We start from the raw sequence: 22,923 nt of genomic DNA, 5'->3' as shown, positions 1-22,923 counted from the left end.
CCACTACAGGCAGTACTGCACAGGTAATTTCGTCATTTTGTGTAGAATTTTTGTCAGTGCCGTTTTCTGCATAAAAGGTGCCTTATAGTCTTCTACGGTTTGTGCTATATAGCACAGGTTGTTCCCGCTCTGTTTCTCCTATTTTCGTGCAGTTTTCACATCAGGTGCAGCATTTTCCATGGCTGACAACAACAACACAGATGTGTTCAAGATGTTTGCTGCCGAGGACAGGTTGGATGGGGACAACTACCCTATCTGGGCTTATATGATGCAACATGTTCTTGTGTCAATGGGTGTCTGGAACATTGTGCAGGGCATTGATGTACGTCCTGGTTCTGAGGATGTAGGCGATGTTGAGGATGTTGCAGGTCTAGCTGCAAGGATTGCAGCTGTTAGAGTTGTTTTGCCTACGACAGAACAAGCTCGTTGGGATGTTAAGGATGCGCAGGCTCATGCATTGATTGCGTTGTCTGTGAAGCACACCACTGTTCCTCACATCCGTTCAGCAAAATCTGCAAAACAGGCTTGGGATATTCTAGCAGGTCTTTATGCAAGCCGCAATGAGGCCAAAATTGCTTTGCTGCGTAAAGAGCTGGAGTTGAAGATTATGCATGAGGAAGATGATATGGACACTTTCCTTGCTAGTGTCAAGGATATCAATGAGCAACTTATTTCTGCAGGTGAAGTCATTTCAGACAGTTCCCTTGTGCAGACTGTTCTTGATGCCTTACCAGACTCCTACCAGACTTTTGCTAGTACTTGGAGACTGATGACCCAAGGAAATCCTGAAGGTGTCAAGTTTGATGCATTATGCACATTGTTGTTGCAAGAGTCACTTTGCAAAAAAAACAGAACTACGCAACGTGCAGTTGAACAGGCTTTTATTGCTTCTCAAAGAAAGGGTGGTAACAGTAATGCAGCCACTTCTTATGGTTCTGTTGCGAGTGGAAAAATTCTGTTCCTAATGCTTCTGCTGGCAGCACTTCGTTTGGCAATTCTGGTGATAAGGGCAAAAAGAAGACGCGTTGCCATTATTGTAAAGCCTTGATTAAGTCGTGTCCTAAGTTGAAGGCCAAAGAGGCTAAGAAGAAAGAGGGTGGTTCCACTGCAAATGCTGGTTCCACTACAAATGCAGCCATTGTTGAGTCTTCTGTGAAAGGAGACTGTGTTGCTAATGTTGATGCAGAATGGGCTTTTAGCACAGAGTGCACTTACAATCCTGCTGTCCATGATGCATGCTTGTCAGTTGCTGCAGATTCACATGTGTGGTATTTCGACAGTGGTGCTACAAATCACATTACCTCACATCGTGAATTGTTTACCTCTCTCGAGTCAGTCCCTCATGGGAATTTAGTCACTTGTGCCAAAAATGCCTCTTATCCAGTTCAGGGAGTTGGAAAGATTGTGCTTACTGTTGCTAATGGCAGTTCTTTCACACTTGTTGATGCACTTTATGTACCTAGGATCAAGAAGAATCTCTTGTCTGTATCCGCACTTGCTAGACTTGGACTTGTAGTCAAATTTGTGGATGACAGATGTACATTTCATGATCTCAGTTTTGGTGATGAAATTGTTGCATCTGGGCTTTTGTGCCGTGGGTTGTATAAGCTCACTTTGTATGAAAAGTGTGGAAAAAATTTTGCAAATGTTGTTGCAGATTCAAGGGCTATTTCAGATGCACAACTTTGGCATGCACGTTTTGGTCATCTGAATTTTGCCAGTTTGCTGTGTTTGTAGAAATCTGATATGGTTGCTTCTTTGACACCTCTTGAAGCACCTGTCAAACATGTTTGTGAAGGCTGTATTTTGGGTAAGATGCAGCGTTCTAAATTTCCAAAGGATGGTTCAGTTAGGGCCACATGCAGGTTGCAGCTTGTGCATAGGGATGTTTGTGGGCCCTCGCAAACTCCTTCCTTGGGCAATTACGTTTACTTCGTGACTTTCATTGATGATTACTCCAGGTATGCATGGGTATTTCCGCTTAAAGCGAAGTCCGAAGTTTTTATGTGCTTCAAACAATTTCTGGCTATGGCTGAAAATGTCTCAAAATGTACTATGGGCACCCTCCATTCCGATCGAGGGGGGGAGTATATGTCTCATGAATTTAATGCATTTCTGGCTAGTCGTGGGATAGAACACCAATGTACAGTGCCTTATACGCCTCAGCAAAATGGTGTTGATGAGAGGAAAAACAGGTCACTGACGGAAATGGCACGATGTATGGTCAAAAGTCAAGCTTTAGCGCATTCTTTTTGGCTTGAGGCCATCATGTGTGCCACTTATGTACTTAGCAGGTGTCCTACGAAAGCTCTACAGTCTATTACTCTATATGAAGCATGGCATGATAGAAAGCCTTCTATTGAGCACATGCGTGTTTTTGGCTGTTTGGCATATGCTTTGGTGCCACAAGTGCAGCTCAGAAAATTGGATGATAAGGCTGTCAAATGTATTTTTGTTGGTTATAGTGCTGAAAGCAAAGGTTACAGGTTGTATCATCCGCAAACAAAACGCATTCTGGTTTCTCGGGATGTAGTGTTTGTGGAAGATTCTGTTCAGCCCTTGCTGTCATGTACTAGAGACAGTAATGTAAGCTCACAGGACATTTATGACATTTTGTTGCCTCTTTTCAGTGGTGGAAATACGAATGTAAGTTCCATTGAGGCAAATGTACAGCCTATGGGGGTTTCTGAAAATGTTTTAGATCAGCCTATTATTGATGCAGATGTACATGATGTACTTGATGAGGAAAGGGCTGAAAATGAGCAGGCTAGAGGTATGCCAAAATGACTGGTGCACACTTTGCGTGACAGTAAATTGGATGCACCTTTGTCTAGTCGTACTCGTTCAGGCTCTTGCCATGCATCTTATGCATCGGATTGTTATGCTTTGGCTGTGTCTAGTTTACATGAAGTTGAGGAGCCTCTGTCTTTTGATGAAGCACAGAATTCAGAAAATTGGATGGCTGCCATGCAATCAGAATATGATGCACTTATAGAAAATGACACATGGACTTTATGTGATTTGCCTCCTGGCAAAAAGGCCATTGGTACGAAGTGGGTTTACAAGTTGAAACGCAAGCCGGATGGTGAGACCGATCGCCATAAGGCTCGACTTGTTGCAAAGGGTTATGCACAACAAAAAGGCATAGATTATGAAGAGACTTTTTCTCCCACTTGTCGTATAACTACTGTGTGTTTTCTATGTCCATTGGCAGCTCATTTTGGTTGGGATGTACATCAATCAGACATTGTTACTGCTTTCTTGAATGGTGACATATTTGAGGAAGTTTATGTAACGTAGCCTCGCGGTTTTGTCATAAAAGGACAAGAGGACAAAGTGTGCAGATGTAAGAAGGCTTTGTATGGGTTGAAGCAATATCCTCGTGCTTGGTATGAGAAAGCTGACACTCATTTGGTTAAATGAGGCTTTCGTATAACAATCCAACAGAAAGCACATTGATGTAAAGCGTGAGGATGATGTATTTCTCATTGTGGTTCTTTATGTTGATGATTTGCTGATCACTAGACCAAATGAGAGACATATTGCTGAATTTAAGGCTGATTTGAATGCTACTTTCAATATGAAAGATTTGGGGCTATTGCATCATTACTTGGGTATACAATTTAAGCAGTGTGATGGTGGTATTGCCTTGTGTCAGAAAAGTTACATAGAGACATTGCTATGTAAGTTTGGACTTGAGGATTGCAAACCTATTGCCACTCCCATGGAAACAGGTTTGAAGTTGCATCTACATGATGCTGGTGATCCTGCTGATGTCACTCTTTACCAAACTGCTGTTGGCTACCTCATTTATGTATGCAACACGAGGCCGGATATTCAGTTTGCAGTCTCACAGGTTAGCAGATTTATGCATAGCCCAGGGTCTAAGCATTGGCAGGCTGTCAAGGGAATTTTCCGCTACCTTAGTGGCACTTTACATCTTGGCTTGTTTTATCCCAAGGGGGGATCATTGCGGCCAGACTTACATGCTTTTTCGGACTTAGATTGGGCTGGTTGTTTTGACACGAGAGTGTCCACAAGTGGTTTTTGTTTCATGCTTGGCAGTTCATGTATATCATGGTTGAGCAAGAAGCAACCTACTGTGGCCACTTCGAGTTGTGAGGCTAAGTACAGGGCAGTCTTCACAGTTACGGTTGAGTGTGTATGGATCAGACGCCTTATGGCTGATTTGGGAGGTTGACAGGACACTGCGAACACTATCTACACTGACAGTCAGAGCGCATTGGCAGTGGCGAGGAACCCAATTTTTCATGCTCTCACAAAGCACATTGAGGTGCATTACCACTATGTCAGGGAGAGGCTCTCAGCAGGAAGATCAACTTGGCTTATGTGCCAACACAGGACAACCTTACAGATCTTTTCACAAAGGCATTGTCTTGTGAGAAGCTTGAAGCTTTCCGCAAAGCTTTGGGCTTACTCCCCTTTGTGGACTGATTTTGTCCTCAGGGCATGGCACTTCCCTTTACTCATGTGCCAGCTCTCGTTCACCGCATCACTCCAGGGGGGATTTGTTACCATATACATGTGGTAACAAATATACATGTGGTAGTGATGTGTGTGAACACACTAGGACCACCGGGGCATTTTTCCCTCTTAAGGAGGTTTTTCCCCCCGTGCATTGTATATACGCCCATCACTCTAGGGCTATCTATCTTTCCATTGCACACTAAGTAACACACTCTCTATTGTGTGCCTTGAGCTTCCTTCGTCTTCTCCAAGCTGTGTGTGTTTCTCTGCAACCCTAATTCCAACAAAAAGATTAAATCGCCATAGTTAAGAAAATGCGTCTCTTTTGCACCCTCTTTCCATTTGTACAAAACAATGGGAGCACATTTCAAGGATTTTGTAATTGGTTTTCCATTCATTCCTCGCAAGCATGATATGATTTGAACTGACACTGATCGTTTTCTAAACAAGCATATTTTATACCCTATAAGAAAACGTTCACATCATATAATGTAAGTGAATCAGAGCTCTCAAGGAACAAACACTCACATCCACTAGCCAAACTGCCTCTCCCCCTTCATGGGCTCGCAAGCGTCGCCCCCCTTTAGCATAAGCTTTGTCCAATTGACACTTGGAAAACCCTCTCTTTTTAATCTCTAGGGGGTGGGTCACACGAGGCCATGATCCCATGGCTTGTGGTGAAGTGTGCCCTTAACCATAGGATATGTTACATTCCTTTCCCTTAATAATTTTGTCCTCAAAATTTGCCTTGGAAGGAATAATCCTAAAGTTAGGGAAGTGCTTACTTGCTCCCATGTTGAACTCTCTTTAATAGAATCTTTCCACTTAACTAAACATTCTTTGTAATTTGTATTCTAGTCCTTTTCTCTCTAGTGTTTAGTATTTTTTATAGTCTATGTGGAAGAGATTAAGTATCCATGAGTTCCACTATCTGATTGTCTTGAATAAGATTGTCAGATTGACCCGATTTCTTTTTGAGTCTGCTAACATGGAATATTGGATGTATGCCACTTGTCTCTGGTAATTGGAGTTTGTAAGCCATATCTCTAACTTTCTTTAGTATTGTGTAAGGTCCACAATACCTTGGTGATAATTTTGGACATGGTCCAGTCTTCATGGTTTTAGACTTTTTAGGAACTTTCAAATAAACTTGATCCCCTTCCTCAAATGTGTGAGGCATTCCAAGAAAATCAGTATAAGTCTTTTCTCTATCTTGAGCCCTCTTAATACTTGTCTTTAACAAGTTTAAGCATTTCATTCATATCTTCTAAAAAGTATTTAGCTGGTGAACCTTTTCCTTTTGCAATCCTACCGCATAAGGAGCTCTAGGCTAAAACCCATACATTAAGATAAATGGACTATATCCAGTGGAAGGTGCTTGGCACTATTATATGCAAACTCTACTATATGTAAGTATTTTTCCCAATCAATTTGCTGTTTACTTACATATACTCGTAGCATATCTTATAGGATTTGATTAACCCTTTCAGCTTGACCATCCATTTGAGGATGCTCAATTGTGCTCATAATTAGTTCATTATCCAACTTCATACAACTCTCCAAAAATGGCTATTAAATGTCATGTCTCTATCTGACACAATGTCTGCTAGTAAACCATATAGTCAATAGAGATTCTCTAGAAATAATCTAGCCAATTTAGGAGTTTTATTATCAAATTTGGTCGGAGTAAACCTAGCCATGAGGGTTAATCTATCCATTATTACCCAGACAAAGTTGTGCCCCCTTTGAGTTCTAGGTAAACCAATTTTAAAATCCATGGAGATACTCTCCCATTTCCCAGAAGGCATGCCTAATGTATGGAGTAGTCCCCCCATCTTAAGCCTTTCAACTTTATTGATATGGCATTTATTGCATTTAAGCACATATTCTAGGATGTCCTTATACATTCTAGACCAATAAAAGTGCCTCTTAATAAGACTACAAGTCTTGTTTCTAGGTCTCCTGCACTTGGACTATCATGACACCCATAGAGTATTGGGTGCCTTATTTCTTCATCCTTTGGGGCACATAGTCTACCTTTGTAGAGTAAATAGCCATCATCTATGGCAAAATTCTTCCACTTGAATCCTTCCAAAGCACCATCGATGCTTCATTCTCATTGGAAACCCCTTGTTTTGGATACCCTTTTTGAATGTTTTCCCATATTTTGGAATATGCAAGATCAACCTGACATTTCCCTCTTAATGATTCAAGTAGATGACTATTGAATCGAGTAAAACTCATTCATTTATCATAGGCATCTTGCTAAGGGAATCTGCTACCACATTATATTTCCCCTTGTAGCACCTAAGCTCATAATGGAACTCTTGTAAGAGTTTAAACCATCTAGCCTTACGACCCTTCAATTTTGTTTGATTGGAAAGCCACCTAATGCTTTCCTGATCAAATACTATCATAATCTTAGTGCCATATACATAGTGCTTCCATTTCTAAAATGCATGAAAAATAGCATACAACTCGCTCTCATATACTGAGTAATTTTGTTGTGCCCAATGTAACTTTTTACTTTCAAACATTAGGAGTCAGCCCTCTTGAGTGAGAACTACACCTACAACAAAATTACTAGCATTTGTCTCGATCACAAAGGGATTAATGGGATCCACAATATACAAAATTTGCAGCTATTGCTACCTTCAATTTTTGCATACTTTTCTTTTGTTCTCCCCCCCACTCAAAGATTTTTCCCTTTCCTTTGAGTTAGTCAGTCATGAGGACTGCTATCTTGGCATAATCCTTAATGTAATTACAATAAAATCCATACATTGCTAAAAATATTTGCAACCCTTCTAGGCTCTTAGGTTCAAGCCATTACAAAATAGATTAAACTTTTGTTGGATTTATCTTGATTCCATCTTTAGAAATGAGACGACCAAGATATTTCACTTCTTTAGCAAAAAATTCACATTTGGATTCCTCTGCATAAAGGGGATTTTCTCCGAGAAATTAGAACACCTTTCTAAGATGTTCTAAGTGATCTTCCCAAGTACGATTGTAAATTACGGTATCATCAAGAAAGACTACTACAGATTTTCCTAGATAAGGCCATGAAACACTATTCATCAGCTTCATAAAGGTAGATGATGTTGTTGGGTATGCAAGCCCATGGGTATAGGCCCTATAACATGCAGTCCAGTTTGCATGGCAATTGCATGGCAAGAGTTCAAACTATATGTAATAGATCCTCAAACAATAAGCATAGCCTTATTTTTCTACTGTGTCGAGTCTTTCTCTCTCTCTCTCTCTCTCTCTCTCTCTCTCTCTCTCTCTCTCTCTCTCTCTCTCTCTCTCTCTCTCTCTCTCTCTCTCTCTCTCTCGTTCACATCTTTTTGCTGCTCATCATCTCGCCATGAATCCCCTCCAGATTCATCCTCCCTAGGTACATCCCCTACAGATGGTATCAGAGCCCAGGTAGGCCGCCTAAGCAAGGTGCTCTCGGCCTTGTGCTCGGAAACCGGCACGGGATCAGCCGCCTGCAGAGAGAAAGAAGACGCTTGTCGAACTACATTAAAGCGAGCAAACTCAGCATCAGTAGATTCACCCTGGCTTGCGGATGCGATCCCGACTCTTGAGCGACTCCCAACTCGCCCCCTGTAGCCTGTTGTGACCGCATCTCTCATCGGTGTTGTTTGCTGCTACTACAAAGAATTCACCATTTCTGGTTTTTATTATTTCCTGCTTATTAAATTGTCCACCTTATTTAAAGTCTTTGGATTTAATGAGAGCCCATTCACACTGTCACACCGGCATCACTCGCCATAGCTAGGCTTCATCAACACATAGTCTTGCCGGGATTCTCAAGTCAGTGTGTGGCTCGACCAAGGTTTTGACGACATCTCAAGACTGTAGCTTCTCTTTAAAAGGTTCGCTTTTAAGAGAACGGTGTTCTGGTGACCATTGAAAAGGAGCTTTTGTTTTGGCAATATTAGCATCATCTCACAGAGCCGGATGTATTTCGGTAGTGAAAGCATCTTGTGGCACTGTCATTAGCTCGATGACGGTAATTATGCCTGATAAAAGTAATGCCAAAAAAGAGCAACAACGCTCATCCAAAACCATAGCTCACGTAATAAGCAAGTCACCTATGATAGGTGTAGACCTGTAGTTGCAATACATGTTGTGCATAGGCATGTTCCAAGTGCCAAGTAAGCTTTACGACATGCTCAAACACATCGACAATTGCAAGAACAAAGAAGAATCTGCTTTGAGCCTATAGTACAAGTTTTTCACCAACTATTTTTGCCAGTTTAGTGTCATAATTTTGTCAGTTTTTGTCTATTGTCAAAACCATCATAAACTTTCAGTCAAAGCCTCCTTTTACATTATTTGTTGTCAGTCATGCTTGTCGGTTGTCATCATGTCCAAATTGTACGGGTTATAGACATAGCCACATAAAAATTGGTAAGACCACCCTTTGTTGTTTGGTCGGGTTCTGGTATGTCTCACGCTAATGGTTGTTTGAGGGAAGTACACACACACACACACACACACACACACACACACACACACACACACACACACACACACACACACACACACACACACACACACACACACACACACACACACACACACACACACACACACACACCTATGCTATAGTAAAGGGGGAGACTTCTACTCATGGTTTCAGGTGAACGAACTCTACCATGGTATGTCTCGAGTCCATTGTCAGTGGTTTGGGTTTTAGGGGGGGTGTTGGGTATGCAAGCCCATGGGTACATGCCCTATAACATGCAGTCCATTTTGATGGCAAGAGTTCAAATTATATATGTAATAGATCCTCAAACAATAAGCATAGCGTTATTTTTCTACCGTGTGAAGTCTCTCTCTCTCTCTCTCTCTCTCTCTCTCTCTCTCTCTCTCTCGTTCAAGTCTTTCTCCTGCTCATCATCTCGCCATGTATCCCCTCCGACTTCATCCTCCCTAGCTACATCCCCTACAGATGCATTGGTAAGCCCAAAAGCATTACCACAAAATCATAATGCCCATATCTAGTCCTAAAGGCTGTTTTTGCAACATGTACAACCTTTATTCTAACTTGATGATAGCCTGATCATAAGTCGATCTTGGTAAAATACTTGACTCCCTCTAACTCATCAAAAAGATCTTCCATTCTAAGCATAGGGAACCTAGCCTTGATTGTGAGATTAATTAGTGCTCTATAGTCACCACAAAGTCACATAGAAGCATCTTTTTCTTTGCCAACAAACAACATTGGCTAAGTCCATGGAGGATTGCTAGGTTCAATAAAACCTTTATCTTAATAATCTTGCAATTGTTTTTCTACTTCTAAGTGTTGTGCTTGGCCTAATCTATAAGGTGGTTTATGAGAGGTCCCCAACCTGCCAACAATAAGGTTAAGATGGGGTCCTTGATAGGTCTCTAGGCTAATAAAAATCAAAGTCTCTAAGCAAGAAAAATCCAGGGAATAGATCTTTACCATTGACAATGGCTTGGGTCTATACCTCTAGAAGAAGACCTAGTCCTGTCTCACAGCAAAAACGGGACAACATCTTAAAAGTGCAAAAATCTTTTGGCCCTATATTTTCCACAAATTGAGCTAAGGTATCCTCAACCAACGCTTTTTTTTCCCTAACAAATGTGAGGGCACAACCGCTGGTGGATTCCTCTTCCAATTGAAGAAGTTTTCTAAATGTTTTTAGTGCGTGGGGATGGATAGTTACCTGAATAATCAGGTCCACATGTCCTTGATTGACAACCTTAGTCAATCCCCATTTACCACCCCGCACTCACACATGCTTCTTCTTTGTTATTCAATTACTACCACCTTCTTTCAACATTTAAAATAATGGTTTTCTTTTTAGCTTTCCCGTATAGTAATTTGATAAGATAAGTCATGAAAATCAACATTAAAAACAATCTTTCAAAAAACAAACATCTTTAGACTTAAGACACAGCACGGTCAACCAAAAACATTTTACCATAATATCCATGACCCGTACTCTTCTTGTCTCAAGACCACCTAAGGGTGAAAAACAACACCCATTCCTTGTTCCTAATTCAGGGTGAATATATCACCAAAAGATCGGGGTGCCCATACACCAAACTAGTTGCCCAGATAACCGGGTGGCTCTTGTCATAAAAACTAATATCTAATACTCCGAAATGATTCCCTCATGTTAAACTGACCATCTAATATGGGGAAGTACTAGGAGAGTAAAAGCTAGAATATTTGTAAGCCAGACCAATCTCTGTCAGGGATCCAAAGGAGGGAAAATAGGGATCCAAAGGGGGACAATCTCCAGAAGAGCAATGTGCTTCAATGGGGCTTAAAAGACCTAAGGTTAAACCCCATTAAGACTTCCATAGGCTAAAGTTCCTAATTTTAATTGTATTGTCCAAAGGCCAAAGTAGGGGAAATATTGGATGGTCATGGAAAGACTAAAACGTCTTCGAAGCCACATCCCTAGGAAGGAGGGGGCAAGCCCTGATTGTAGGGGATGAGAGAAACACACACACACACACACACACACACACACACACACACACACACACACACACACACACACACACACTTTACATAAAGCGAATACTGGACACATGTCAGGCTCTTAGACCAATTGCTCCCAATCTCCTCTCAAATCCTATTGGATGGCCATAGAGGTGGACCAATGAGAATTAGGCTAGAGTAAATTTAATCTAATCATTTTAAAAATTCTTGATTAAAGAACTAATAGAAATTAAGCTCCCTATAAGACTATTGGTCCAATGAGCATCCAACAGCTCAATGGCTTGCCTGATTCCTATTGGCCAGAAGATAAAAAGGTCCAATGAGAGTTTTGATAAATTATTTAATTACCTAAAGCTCTCACAAAAGGGGAAAGGGGGACACATTTCACAAATCTATCAATTATGCTTCTAATTTGTGATTGGCTAAGCTTTGAAGGAGCCAATGAGAGGCCAGCATGAGCAAAAAGCAAGAGGGGTCGACCAAGAGAGAGAAATCTTGGCATTTTCAGTCTTACACATTTTGCTACACACACACACACACACACACACACACACACACACACACACACACACACACAAGTTATGTGTTCAGCAAGAACTCCATCTCCTTCTCCAAGCATTGATAAGTAGAGGCCTACACCAACAACTCTTGGCTATGGAATGCAAATACAACCAAGAGCCAAGCTTCAATGGCATGCTCATGTCCTCTACTACCATGCTAATTACTAAGCTAAGCTATGCTATTAGAGTGATTATGTGAGGAGAATACTTCTTTCTCGTAAGATACATATTCTCTCAATCTATCCTCATTCCCTGCTAGCTCTCACCATTTTTGAAGGTGTGCGAGGTCTTGGGACCGAGGCTAGGGACACTAGGTGTGTTTTTCAAGCATAATTTGGTGCATGAAGCTTTCATCTTCATTGTACCAACTAGTTTTGTCAAGGAACACAAAGATTGTATTGTACAAAAGTCTTCTTTGAGGAGAAGCTATAATACAAAGCCTTTATGGAGGGGGGACTGGCTCCATGTAAATATGATCCTCAACTGTTGTCAATTGTTCTATATCTCTCTCTTTTCAAGTATTGTCAATGCCAAATTAGCTAGGTGTAAATTTCTATGTTGCTTTCTCAAATTAAGTACTCTCTCTATGCTCATTAGGAACTTATTCTTAATGAAATGCTCACTATGCTATCAATTTCCGGTACAAGCAAGTTACTAGTGCATTAAATGTTACATTGGTATCAGAGCTATTGGTTTCTGTTTTCTTGCTCAAGAAGAGAGGTCCTCCAACTTGCTACAAATAGTTGGTGTTATTAATTGCAAAAGAGTAAGTAGAATAGGGATTTTTCATCCTTGAAGCACACTTGCTTTATGCAGTTAACGAGGATACCGTTGAGAGCTATGGTTTTAATGATGGAGTTCTACGCATAGTTCAAAATTTCAAACATTTCTTTTTGTATTTAATTTTTAATTAGCAATGTTTCTTTTCAGTTTTATTAACTTGTTTGAAAATCACAAAGAAAATTGACCAGAAAATTTTAAACTCTCACTTCCGAATGTTTTGCTTTGTGTCTTTGTCCGAAATCAAGCAGCGGCTCCTCTTACTTTAACATGAGTCACTCCGCAGCGTAATCTTAAACTTTGCTTTCTGAATTTCACTCTCTCTCTCTCTCTCTCTCTCTTTGCTATGACATGCGAAACACGACTCCCTATATTTCTCTCTCCTTGTTTTCGGCACAGTTAGTAGATGGCTCACTCATCCTCGACAGCGTGCATCACCCTTGTTTCCATCAGGGCCGAATTCTTCTCTCTCTACTTCCCTCTTGACTTGCAATTCCTGCTCTCGGCATAGCGAATCTCTCTCGCCTTAGTCAGTAAAGGCTCCTTCTCTCGCTCTCGGCTTGCTACAGGCAGCACCTTCAGCCCGTACACAGGATGATACCAACTCTCTCTCTACACACACATGCAGACATGCAAGGGGAGCCCCTCACGCTCCCTTCTCTCTCCTATTGGCTACTCTATGCCAGCCATTCTCTCTCTCTCTCTCTCTCTCTCTCTCTCTATAGCTAACTGCACTCACACAAGCAAGCATACAGGCATACAGCGGTTTCTTACTCTCTCAATAACCACGACGACTCTCTTTCTACACACACAGGACCCACACACATACTGAGCACTACAGACTCCTCCTCCTCTCACTAGCGTTAACAAAATTTCTCTCTCTCTCTCTCTCTCTCTCTCTCTCTCTCTCTCACTAACACACACAAACACACACAGCGCTACAGACTCGCGACTCTTCCTCCTCTCCTACTGCTCACACTCTCCTTCCTCTGCTGGAGCTTTTTCCTGACACGCCCCCCCCTCGCAGGTTCACACCCTCTGGCTCTCCCTCTAACTACCCTCGCATACTTGGCGGCTGTGGTCACGCCTTCCTCCTGCGCCTCTTCAACCTCTCACTCTACAGCACCCTCTCGGGCTTGCATGGTGGACTCACACATAGCGGACCCTGGCTACCCTGCAACCACGCCCTATGGCGGCTCCCTTCATGCTCGCAACCTTCTCTAACTCCATATTGCCTCTCTCGGCATCCCTCTACAACATCCTCTCAGCTCTCTCGCACTCGGCTTGCTACAGGGCAGCGCTTTCAGCCCGTCTCTCTTTCTCTGCGCTTCAGCCTCATGGTAGCACAGAGGCTACCCATCCTCATGGCTCTTGTATGCTCTCCCTCTCTCAGGTCTGCCTCCCTTCTGGCGGCGGTGCAGAATTGCCAACCGATTGCAAGTTTTTTACTTTTCAAAAAAAACATGAAGCCATGGTCTTTAAGATCCGATTCCCACCCTTAAAAAGTTCAAACATAGTAGGTACAATCCCATGTGACCTCAAAGATCTATCTGATGAGAACTAAACTCAAGATCTCGTCTCTCTATTCTCTTCCCTTCTCGCCTCTTGCCCCCTCTCTCTCTCTCTCTCTCTCTCTCTCTCTCTCTCTCTCTCTCTCTCTCTCGGTCTTTAAGTCAAAAGTTGAAACTTTTATCGGTAATGACATGAAAGCTTGTATAAACTTCCCGTTTCTTCAAAGGCAAGCTCAAAATCTAATTGGGATTTTACAATCTCGACGGACTAACATGCATTAACACAAGTTAGGGCAAACTCACAAGACTCCGAAGATCTACTTCGGCTAAGACTAAACTCAAGACTCTTATTGTAATACTCACCTTGAAACTTTCTCTAGCTGGTAAGCTTTCCATATCTTTCCAATCGAAAACGGCCTAACTAGGTCAAGAACTTATGAACTTCCCTTAAACAAACTAATCATAGCATTCAAATTTTAATGTAAACATCTTCAAATTCTATCTAATCATTTATATGCAGCAACATCAAATCCTGCTAAACAGGCATACATGTGCAATAATTAAAAATGCAAATGCTTCTAGCATGCCCATGCATATCCCAGTTAACCTGGAGTTGTGTACAAATTGTCAAAAAGTATTGGGGTCTTCATTCCTCCCCCAATGAAATGTGAAGTCGTCCTCGACGAACAAAAATGTCTTCTACACTGGAATGAACTTCTTGAACTGCTGCAACTCCCCAGCTTGGCAGCTACGCTTTGAAAAATAACTGGCTCCCCTCCTTAACTGCGGACGCCCTCGTGAGCATAAAGCCTGAAGTACATTACACTAACACCAATAGTCTCTCCATTCTTACTTATTTTAAAACAAGAACTAGATTTGTTTCAACAATAAAATCGTTAATCAGTCAATCAGTGACAACTCAGTGACAACTTAATAAACATTAGACATAGTTATATAAACATGTTAACCCCAGGAAACATGTATACCCTCACTAACTAGCATTTAGAAAGATTTAAAAATCACAAACCTAAACCTCACCAACAACAACAAAAATTAATAATAAAGTGATTAGTTAATGGAATAACTATAAACCGCCCTAGGCAAGACAATAAATTTATTACTATTTCATAGCAAGAAAACCCCCCTCCATGGCGCTAGAGCTCTATAGAGGTAAACCAATTAACCCCTATATTATAAAAAATATAAAGTATTCACATCTAAGTGGAAGTCATTGCCCTTAATATAAGTACCCTTGTTTTGAATTCCCATTTTTTTTTTTTATAAAAGATTTTTAATTGTTGTTTTTTTCATACATTCTGCTTTGTATTTGTATTTTTTTTATTTTTACAAGTCACGTTGGACTTGATTGTTTTTTTCTTTCGCATGCATTCCACTGTCACTGCTGCGTCGAGCGAGCAGGAATTATTAGCACTTACACCTCCACCCCGTACAAACCTGGCTACAGCTTGTGGCTTTGTCACTAAAGACAAAGTGGACCCACTCGCCTACCAAACTTGTACGGCGATGGTCACACAACATATAACATAAAAAATTTGTTTTATTCTTTCCTTGGCTCATCAGTAGTGTAAATTAACTAGCATATCGCCCATAATCTAGAGTTTAAAGGTCTATACTCCTAACCATAGAGACCTACATCACTTCTATGGGATCGTTAGATCACCATTAAGAGCATAAATATATTGCCCAAAACTAGTTTAGCTACAGTGACCCTGTTAAATAATCACCTTGACTACCTCTCTCAGCCACAAACAGCTTGGTCACCGATTGGTGATTGCTAAGTCTAGATAAAGGAAAGTTAAAAAGAATATATAAACCTTCTAAGCTAGCACATTTAATATGACTATGAATAGTGTGGTATTAACTTATCACTCACACGTCTATTAGAGCAAGCATAAAAATGATAAAAACTAAAAAAGAAGGGAAAAAAAATTGAACATTATAATTAGAAGTAAACCACCTATTTAATCTGCTTGAAAATGCTCCACTTTAGAACTACATCTCGAGATACAGCTTTGACAATCAGCTCCAATTTGTAACCGGTATCTTCTCCATACAAGATTGCTCGGTTCTGCAAAAAGATTAGACTACACTCCCTCTAAAGGAATGTAGTTATCCTACTCCTAATTTTTATGGGTTTTTGTTTTTTTTTTGTTTGTTTGGTTATTCTTGTTTAATTCTTTTTTTTAAAACAAAAAATTGTAAATAAATAAATAAGCATTCAGATTTCCAAGAATAGTGCAAACGGATTACATGCATATATACGTGGTTCAATCACCTATAATCTAAGGAGCTACAGTGTCCTACACATAGACCGTATCCTAGATCACAGACACCTATATGTGCTACATACACCTACTTCCATTACAAAGCTACAGTTTCCTACACATAGATCACACCCTCTCCAATTTCACATTCTTCACATTATGTATATATATTTTTTAAATTTTGTTTTCATTTTATGTTTTCTTTCAAACACTTATTCAAATGCAACTGTATTATAAACTCTTGCTTTGAAACTAACACCACAAACAATGATAAACTAACATCATGAAACTTCCTCTCAAATCTCACATCTCAAAATCTTGTAGTATTTCTAACTCTCAAACATCTCTTATCTCTCAGACAATACATTAGGAAATTTCGGAGGTCATTTGGAGGGCCTTCTAAGAAAATGTAATTTTCGCACTCTCTCTCTAGAAAATATGGCGAATAATAGAGGTGGGCCTTTCATGGTAAAAGTTCAAAAAGTGTACTTTAAGTAGATTCTTTACTCTTTTGAACATTCGCTCGTAATGATTGAGGGATAATCTTCTTTTCTGAGTTGCATTGAATGAACCTCATCAACATGGAGGGAATGAGGCTAACATGGAGGGACGAAGGCGCAGCCGCCTATTCACTTTCCATTAAACCTGCACATTTGGCTAATGGTGCACTCCTCAAATGGCACAAATGTTACGCAAAAACGAGCCAAATATCACCTTCACATTGATTTGGACAATGAGTACCAACCATTGATTAAGCGTAATAAAGCAAACACACATATACCTCGCGCATCCATAGACACGCTAGGAGCTCAAGGAGCTAAACACATAGATATCTGAACGAGAGGCTCTCTCTATCGTAAGAATCCAATGACTAATGCGTCTCCACCGTTTGTCAATCCTACAAGCTTATTGACCTTTGCTGGGCATTCTCCAAGCTCAATGTGAGATTGTTCGTCTTTCACATTTACATTCTACAGATCAGGTTACCATTTTGCAACACAAAACAGAGGTACAGGAACTGAAAGAAAAGGTACGAAGTTGTCAAATGAAGGACACCATCTTGGGTGGTCGTATCCAAAAGAAGAAATTGAGCAATCTTGAAACATTGCAGGTTGCATCCGGAGGTCTCAAGAAAAGAATCCGAGCATTAAGGTGATGCTTCTTGGTTGACTAAATTGTCTTAGTTAAGTAATTTTTTTGTTTTTTCTTGTTATGCATTGTTTTCATGTGCCTAAATAGTGTTAGTGAAGTAAATTTTCTGTTATTTACTTATGCATTGTCTTCATGTAGAGATTCAATCTATCCTGACAAGGAAAACATTGACCCCAAAGCCAATATAGGAAAGAGATTGAAGCCACTTATAAGTAGAAGCCTTGCAGCAGATATAGTACATGACAAGAAGTTTAAGGTCCTACAACGAAATGTAGTGGACCGCTTTGTTTTAGAGAACTCAGTGCCTACAAAATAGATACAAGGCACACTTGATTCACTTGGTGTAAGCAAAAGAGGATATTCAGCTATACAAAAATCTGTCTCATCCATCTTTGTTAAGAAGGGAATAAAATCCAAACTTTTACTGTCATAATAATCAATATCTAATTCTCCTAAATGATTTTCTCATATTAAACTGTTCATTTAATGTGGGGAAGTGCCAAGGGAGAAAAAGCTAGAATATTGGTTAAGTTAGCAGACCGGCCACAGTAGGGATCCAAAGGAGGGAAAATAGGGATCCAAAGGGGGGGCCATCTGCAGAAGAGCCATGTGAAACAATGGGCCAAAAAGACCCTAAGGTTCAGCCCATTAAGACTTCCAAAATGCTAAGGTTCCAAAATTCAAAGGTTGTGTCCAAAGGTCAACCCTAGGGAAAATTGGATGCTTAGTGTGTGCCCAAAAAGTCTTTCTACATCCCTACATGGGAGGGGGCGAGCCCCAAAGCTAGGGGATGAGAGAGAAAGCCACACACACACACACAGGCTCCCTTTACACAAAGGGAATGAGGGACACATGTCAGCTCCCTAGGCCAGATGCCCACAAGGTGTGCCCAATTCCTATTGGAAGACCCTTGAAGTGGACCAATGAGAATTAAGCTAGAGTAAATCTAGTTTAATTAATTTAAAAACATTTAATAAAAGAAACCAATGAGAATTAAGTCTCCTAGAAGACTATTGGGCAGTCTCCCAAGGGGTCCAATGAGCATTCAGGAGCCCCATGGCTTGCCTGATTCCTATTGGCCAGGAGGCAAAGGGGTCCAATGAGAGTTTAGTTTAATTATTTAATTACCTAAAGCTCTCACAAAAGGGGAAAGGGGGACACATGTCTAAAGGCTATCACTTATGCTGCTTAATTCCTATTGGCTTGACCTGGGGAGGTCTAATGAGGCAAAGGCCAGACTTATTTAGCAGCTAGGGCTCGCCCAAGAGAGAGAGGGGGGCTGATTTTTGCTTGGCATTGACACACACACTCTCACACTTGACCATGTGTGAAGGGAAAATACTCTATCTCCTCCCAAGCTTTAATGGAGAGCTTATCACCTACTCCAAGCTTGTGAGATAGAAGCCTACATCAACACTCTCTTGGCATGTGGATGCAAATCCAACCAAGAGCCAAGCTTCAATGCATGCTCATCTTCTCTACCAAGCTAATTACTAAGCTAAGCTATGCTAATATGAGTGATTATGTGAGGAGATGTACTTCTTTCTCGTAAGATACTTCTTTTTCTTCTCAATCTACTCTCATACCCTGCTAGCTCTCACCATCTTCGAAGGTGTGTGAGGTCTTGGGTCTGAGAACGGGGATAATTCAAGTTGTGTTTGATTAAGTGTTTTGCTTGGTGTATGAAGCTTCCATCTTCATTGCACTAGCTAGTCTTGAAGGAACACAAAGAATTGTATTGTACAATGTCTCTCTTGATGGGAGAAACCATAATACAAAGCCTTTTGGAGGGGGGACCGGCTCCATGCAAATCCGGTCCTCAAATGTTGTCAATAGCTTAATTTCTCTCTCTTTTGAAAGTATTGTCGATGCTATCTAACTAGGTGTTATGCTTTTTGTTGCTCTCTCCACCCAAGCACTCTTGTAATTCTCATTAGGAATCTATTCTAATGAAATGCCCACTATGTTCATGCTAATTTCCGCTACACATAAGATTTTAGGCCATTAAAATGTTACATTTACCATCAGCCTCAAGTGTTTGGAAAGAGAGGCTTCAGCTTAACGACGCACAGGATATAGTGGACAGCCCTTTCATATTAAAGCAACTTACAGTGGCCATGGAGCAAACATGGCATATGATGAGTTCAATAATATTTTATGAACCTGTAGATGTTGCAGAAGAGAATGGTGGAGTTTTACAACATCACATTTGAAGAGTCACGAGGGGTATTACATTTTGTGTTGAAACTGGATGAGTGTGAGCTTGTTAAAGAGAAAAAGCTAGAGCGTGTTACTATTACTTTAATGAATAGAGCCCTCTCAAAGTGTCCCAATGATGATCCTTTGTATTTTAGTGTTCAATCAGAATCTAACATGTGGTGGCTTGGTGCTTTTGAGGTAAGCAAGATTCTCAGCTGAGCTCAAATGTTCACATCTACTTAAGTCTCATTTATTTTGTGTTGCAGGTAAAGAAAGAAGATCATGAGATTCTATATTGGGTGTTCCATCAAACTAATGTTCCCGAGGTGATTGATCGACATACTAACCAGGGAGAGGTACCACGTCTAGATGGAAGGGGAGACTTTCAAGTTCAGTGGCATCTTGCAGGTGACCTCAAAACATTAAAGTGCATGTATAATTGTGGAATGGGTGCAATGGCAAAGTCGCCGTGTTTGTTCTGCATGGAGCGTGCAAAGGTCATGGACCCAAGGTGGTGGAGAAAAGTTCCAACACGTCACATTGAGGACCCTGCTTTTCGACCGGTTTTGAAAATACCACTTGTGAATGTCCACATCTGTAGAATGCATGCCCTTTGCAGAATTGTGGAGAAATTGGTCTACTTATATATCGGGTTTGCTTGGAAAATCAAGAACTTAGCAGAGAGACAAGTAGCCCTGCAGTGCTTAGAATTGGTACTGTTGGATATGGGGCTTCATGGTGGCAATGTGAAAATCCAGCGGGATGAAAAAAGATCAACTGCTAAGAAGGATGTCCCATGCAAACCATCCATCGGTGGGGTGAAGGCACGGAGGTTTTTATCTAAACCCCAAGGAATACGAGATCCGAAGCTAACAAAACATGGAAAAATATATAACACATCTTATGTTAGCGAGGTAGAGTATCAGAGCTGGAAAAAGCTACATATTGCAGTCAAAGATCAAGAACCAACTACTCGTAACGCGAAGGCTGAGGTTTGGCGATCAATAGACATGCTATTTTTGATGTGCGACAAAGATGACTGGTCACAAGGTGATATGAACAAGTTCAAGGAGAATCTCAACCTTCTCAAAAAATCATTCAAGACAGTATGGACAAACACCTAGATTACTCACTACATGGTATTATTGTGTATTTGATTCTCTTTTATGTGTAACTATGTGAGTGTAAAACATTCTAAGTAATCTGTTTTCATATCCAACTATTTGAATGGTTCTATCGTAGAATCATTCATCGAATGCAGGCAAAAGAAGTCTTGGCCTCTTTAGCAACATCACCAGCCATCAGACATTTACAACAAAAAAAAGTTAAAAGATGAATGGCATACAACAACTCCGGTGCTCGTGAAGGTCAACGAATGTGGAGAGAGACAATGGTGTATGTGAACCACAAGTGGAGAAAGATACTCTGAGTGGATGACATTGTACAAAATTTCTGTAATACATGATCTTATACAATTGCTACTTGAAGTGTATCAAGATTTTGAAGGTTCAATTTTGTTTTTTGGCACATCACCCTTGTAAAGAATCATGAGATGTTTGCCATACTCTAAAAGTTCATCCGGGTTTTGTCTGCCAAGAGCTAGTTCCATTGCTGTGTAAGTGTAGTAATACGCTACCCGACCACCTGTATAGCCCGGGCAATAACCAAAATAATCTCTGGCAAACACTTTGTCCACAAGAATGAATTTATCTGCACTTTTGGGCAGCACGAGTCTACCCAAGAAGCGTGATAGTGTCTTTAATGTGTAAGTTGCTATTGAACCCTCTTGTGACATTCCATTGTGAAAAACTACTATCGGCAACTCGCAAAGCTTTGAAAGGTACTGTGCTAGGGCCGCATCCCTTCCACGATACTCTCGAGTCAGCCATCGAAGGAAGTCATCCTTGTCAGCAATCCAAGACTGCACATATCATGTCTGAGTAAGTCACACACACACACACACACACACACACACACACACACACACACACACACACACACACACACACACACAGAGAGAGAGAGAGAGAGAGAGAGAGAGAGAGAGAGAGAGAGAGAGAGAGAGAGAGTTACCATGAAGCTCTCATCCTGCAGAAAGAGGTTTTCCTACCACAGGTCCACAGATGTAGTTGACCCCTGACCTCAATGGTTAAACCAATCCTCCACTTCTTTGTGACTTGTTGATGGTCTTAGGCTTTGTCTTATTGCTTGGAAGGTGGCTTCATCCGGTAGTGTCTCCTTGTATTTTTCAGCTTTCTCAAAGAATCTTCGGAGGCATTCCATTGGATTGCTGGATGTTTCCATTGCCTCATCATCACTACTATCCTCTGAAATAAATCCACTCCTCTCCTCTTGGAATCTGGAAATGATAGCCAGGGAGAAGTCCTCTCTTAAATAAAAGATGCTTTGCACATCATGTAAAAAGATATAGGTCCTGTCTCCAATCTTGAAGTCAGGCACAGCAGGCAGCATCATTTGAGCATGCTTCTCAGTGAAGTTACTGACATCCAAGGGTAGTTTGATTTCTGTTGTTTTCACAGAGAGCATCTTACTTCTTTGTACTTCAATTGCCTCAACCTCAAGGTCGACTGTATCTTCAACCTCCTCGACTTCTTGTATATGTGTTGTCTCCTCGCATTCGTCGTCTGGTGCTGCATCCTGCTCCTCTAACACCTCATCAGGATTCTGCATGAGGAATCCAAACAGGCTGTTCAGGTAAATCATAAAGCCAAAGGATTCTTGAATAAGTTTGCACTCTTTTTGGTGCAAACTGCAGGCTGAATGTCACCAAGCAGGTGGTAATTCCCTATACTTCTTCAGTCCTTGTCCTTTTCCACCGCAGTCATTTAAATGAACGATAGTCATACTGGGCAGAACAACCCTCCCTACCTGCACCATCAGTTCAAATTGATCTCTGTAGGGCTGCAAGAATTCACTGTGCTGAGCTAAAAGGTCTTCAATATCAAATTTTGGGTTAAACATAGAATGAACTAGATCATATTTGTCTCCAGCACCACATGATGCTACAAAATCGAACAGCCTCTCATCAGTTACAGCTGGGTCTTCCAGAGAAGGCACATCCTCTTTGGCTTTACCTTTACTTGCACAAGGACTGCTTGCTGGGAGATCTGCATCATTTGAGAAGTCTATATTCCTCTTTCTTGTATTTTTCTTGACAAGTACTGTAGAGGGTGAGGGATCCTCTTGGCCTGCTAGCCTCTCTGACTCATCTTCACAAATTGACTCTTCTTGATCAATGTCCTGACAAAAGTCAACAGTTCTTTTGGCAGAAACGCTAAGCAACTGAGCTTGCAAAGGCTGGAATCCTGGCACAAGCTCTGGGTCTGGTTTTAGCCTCTTCTGCCTACTGGACCTTAATCCTATTCATCAGGAAACATGTCAAGTCTTTGTTCTCTCTCTCTCTCTCTCTCTCTCTCTCTCTCTCTCTCTCTCTC

Source organism: Adiantum capillus-veneris, chromosome 20 (genome assembly GCF_014529385.1).
Source record: "Adiantum capillus-veneris isolate H3 chromosome 20, ASM1452938v2, whole genome shotgun sequence".
Taxonomy (NCBI): Eukaryota; Viridiplantae; Streptophyta; class Polypodiopsida; order Polypodiales; family Pteridaceae; genus Adiantum; species Adiantum capillus-veneris.
The sequence above is the reverse complement of the archived record's forward strand: the minus strand, read 5'-3'. Positions refer to the sequence as shown.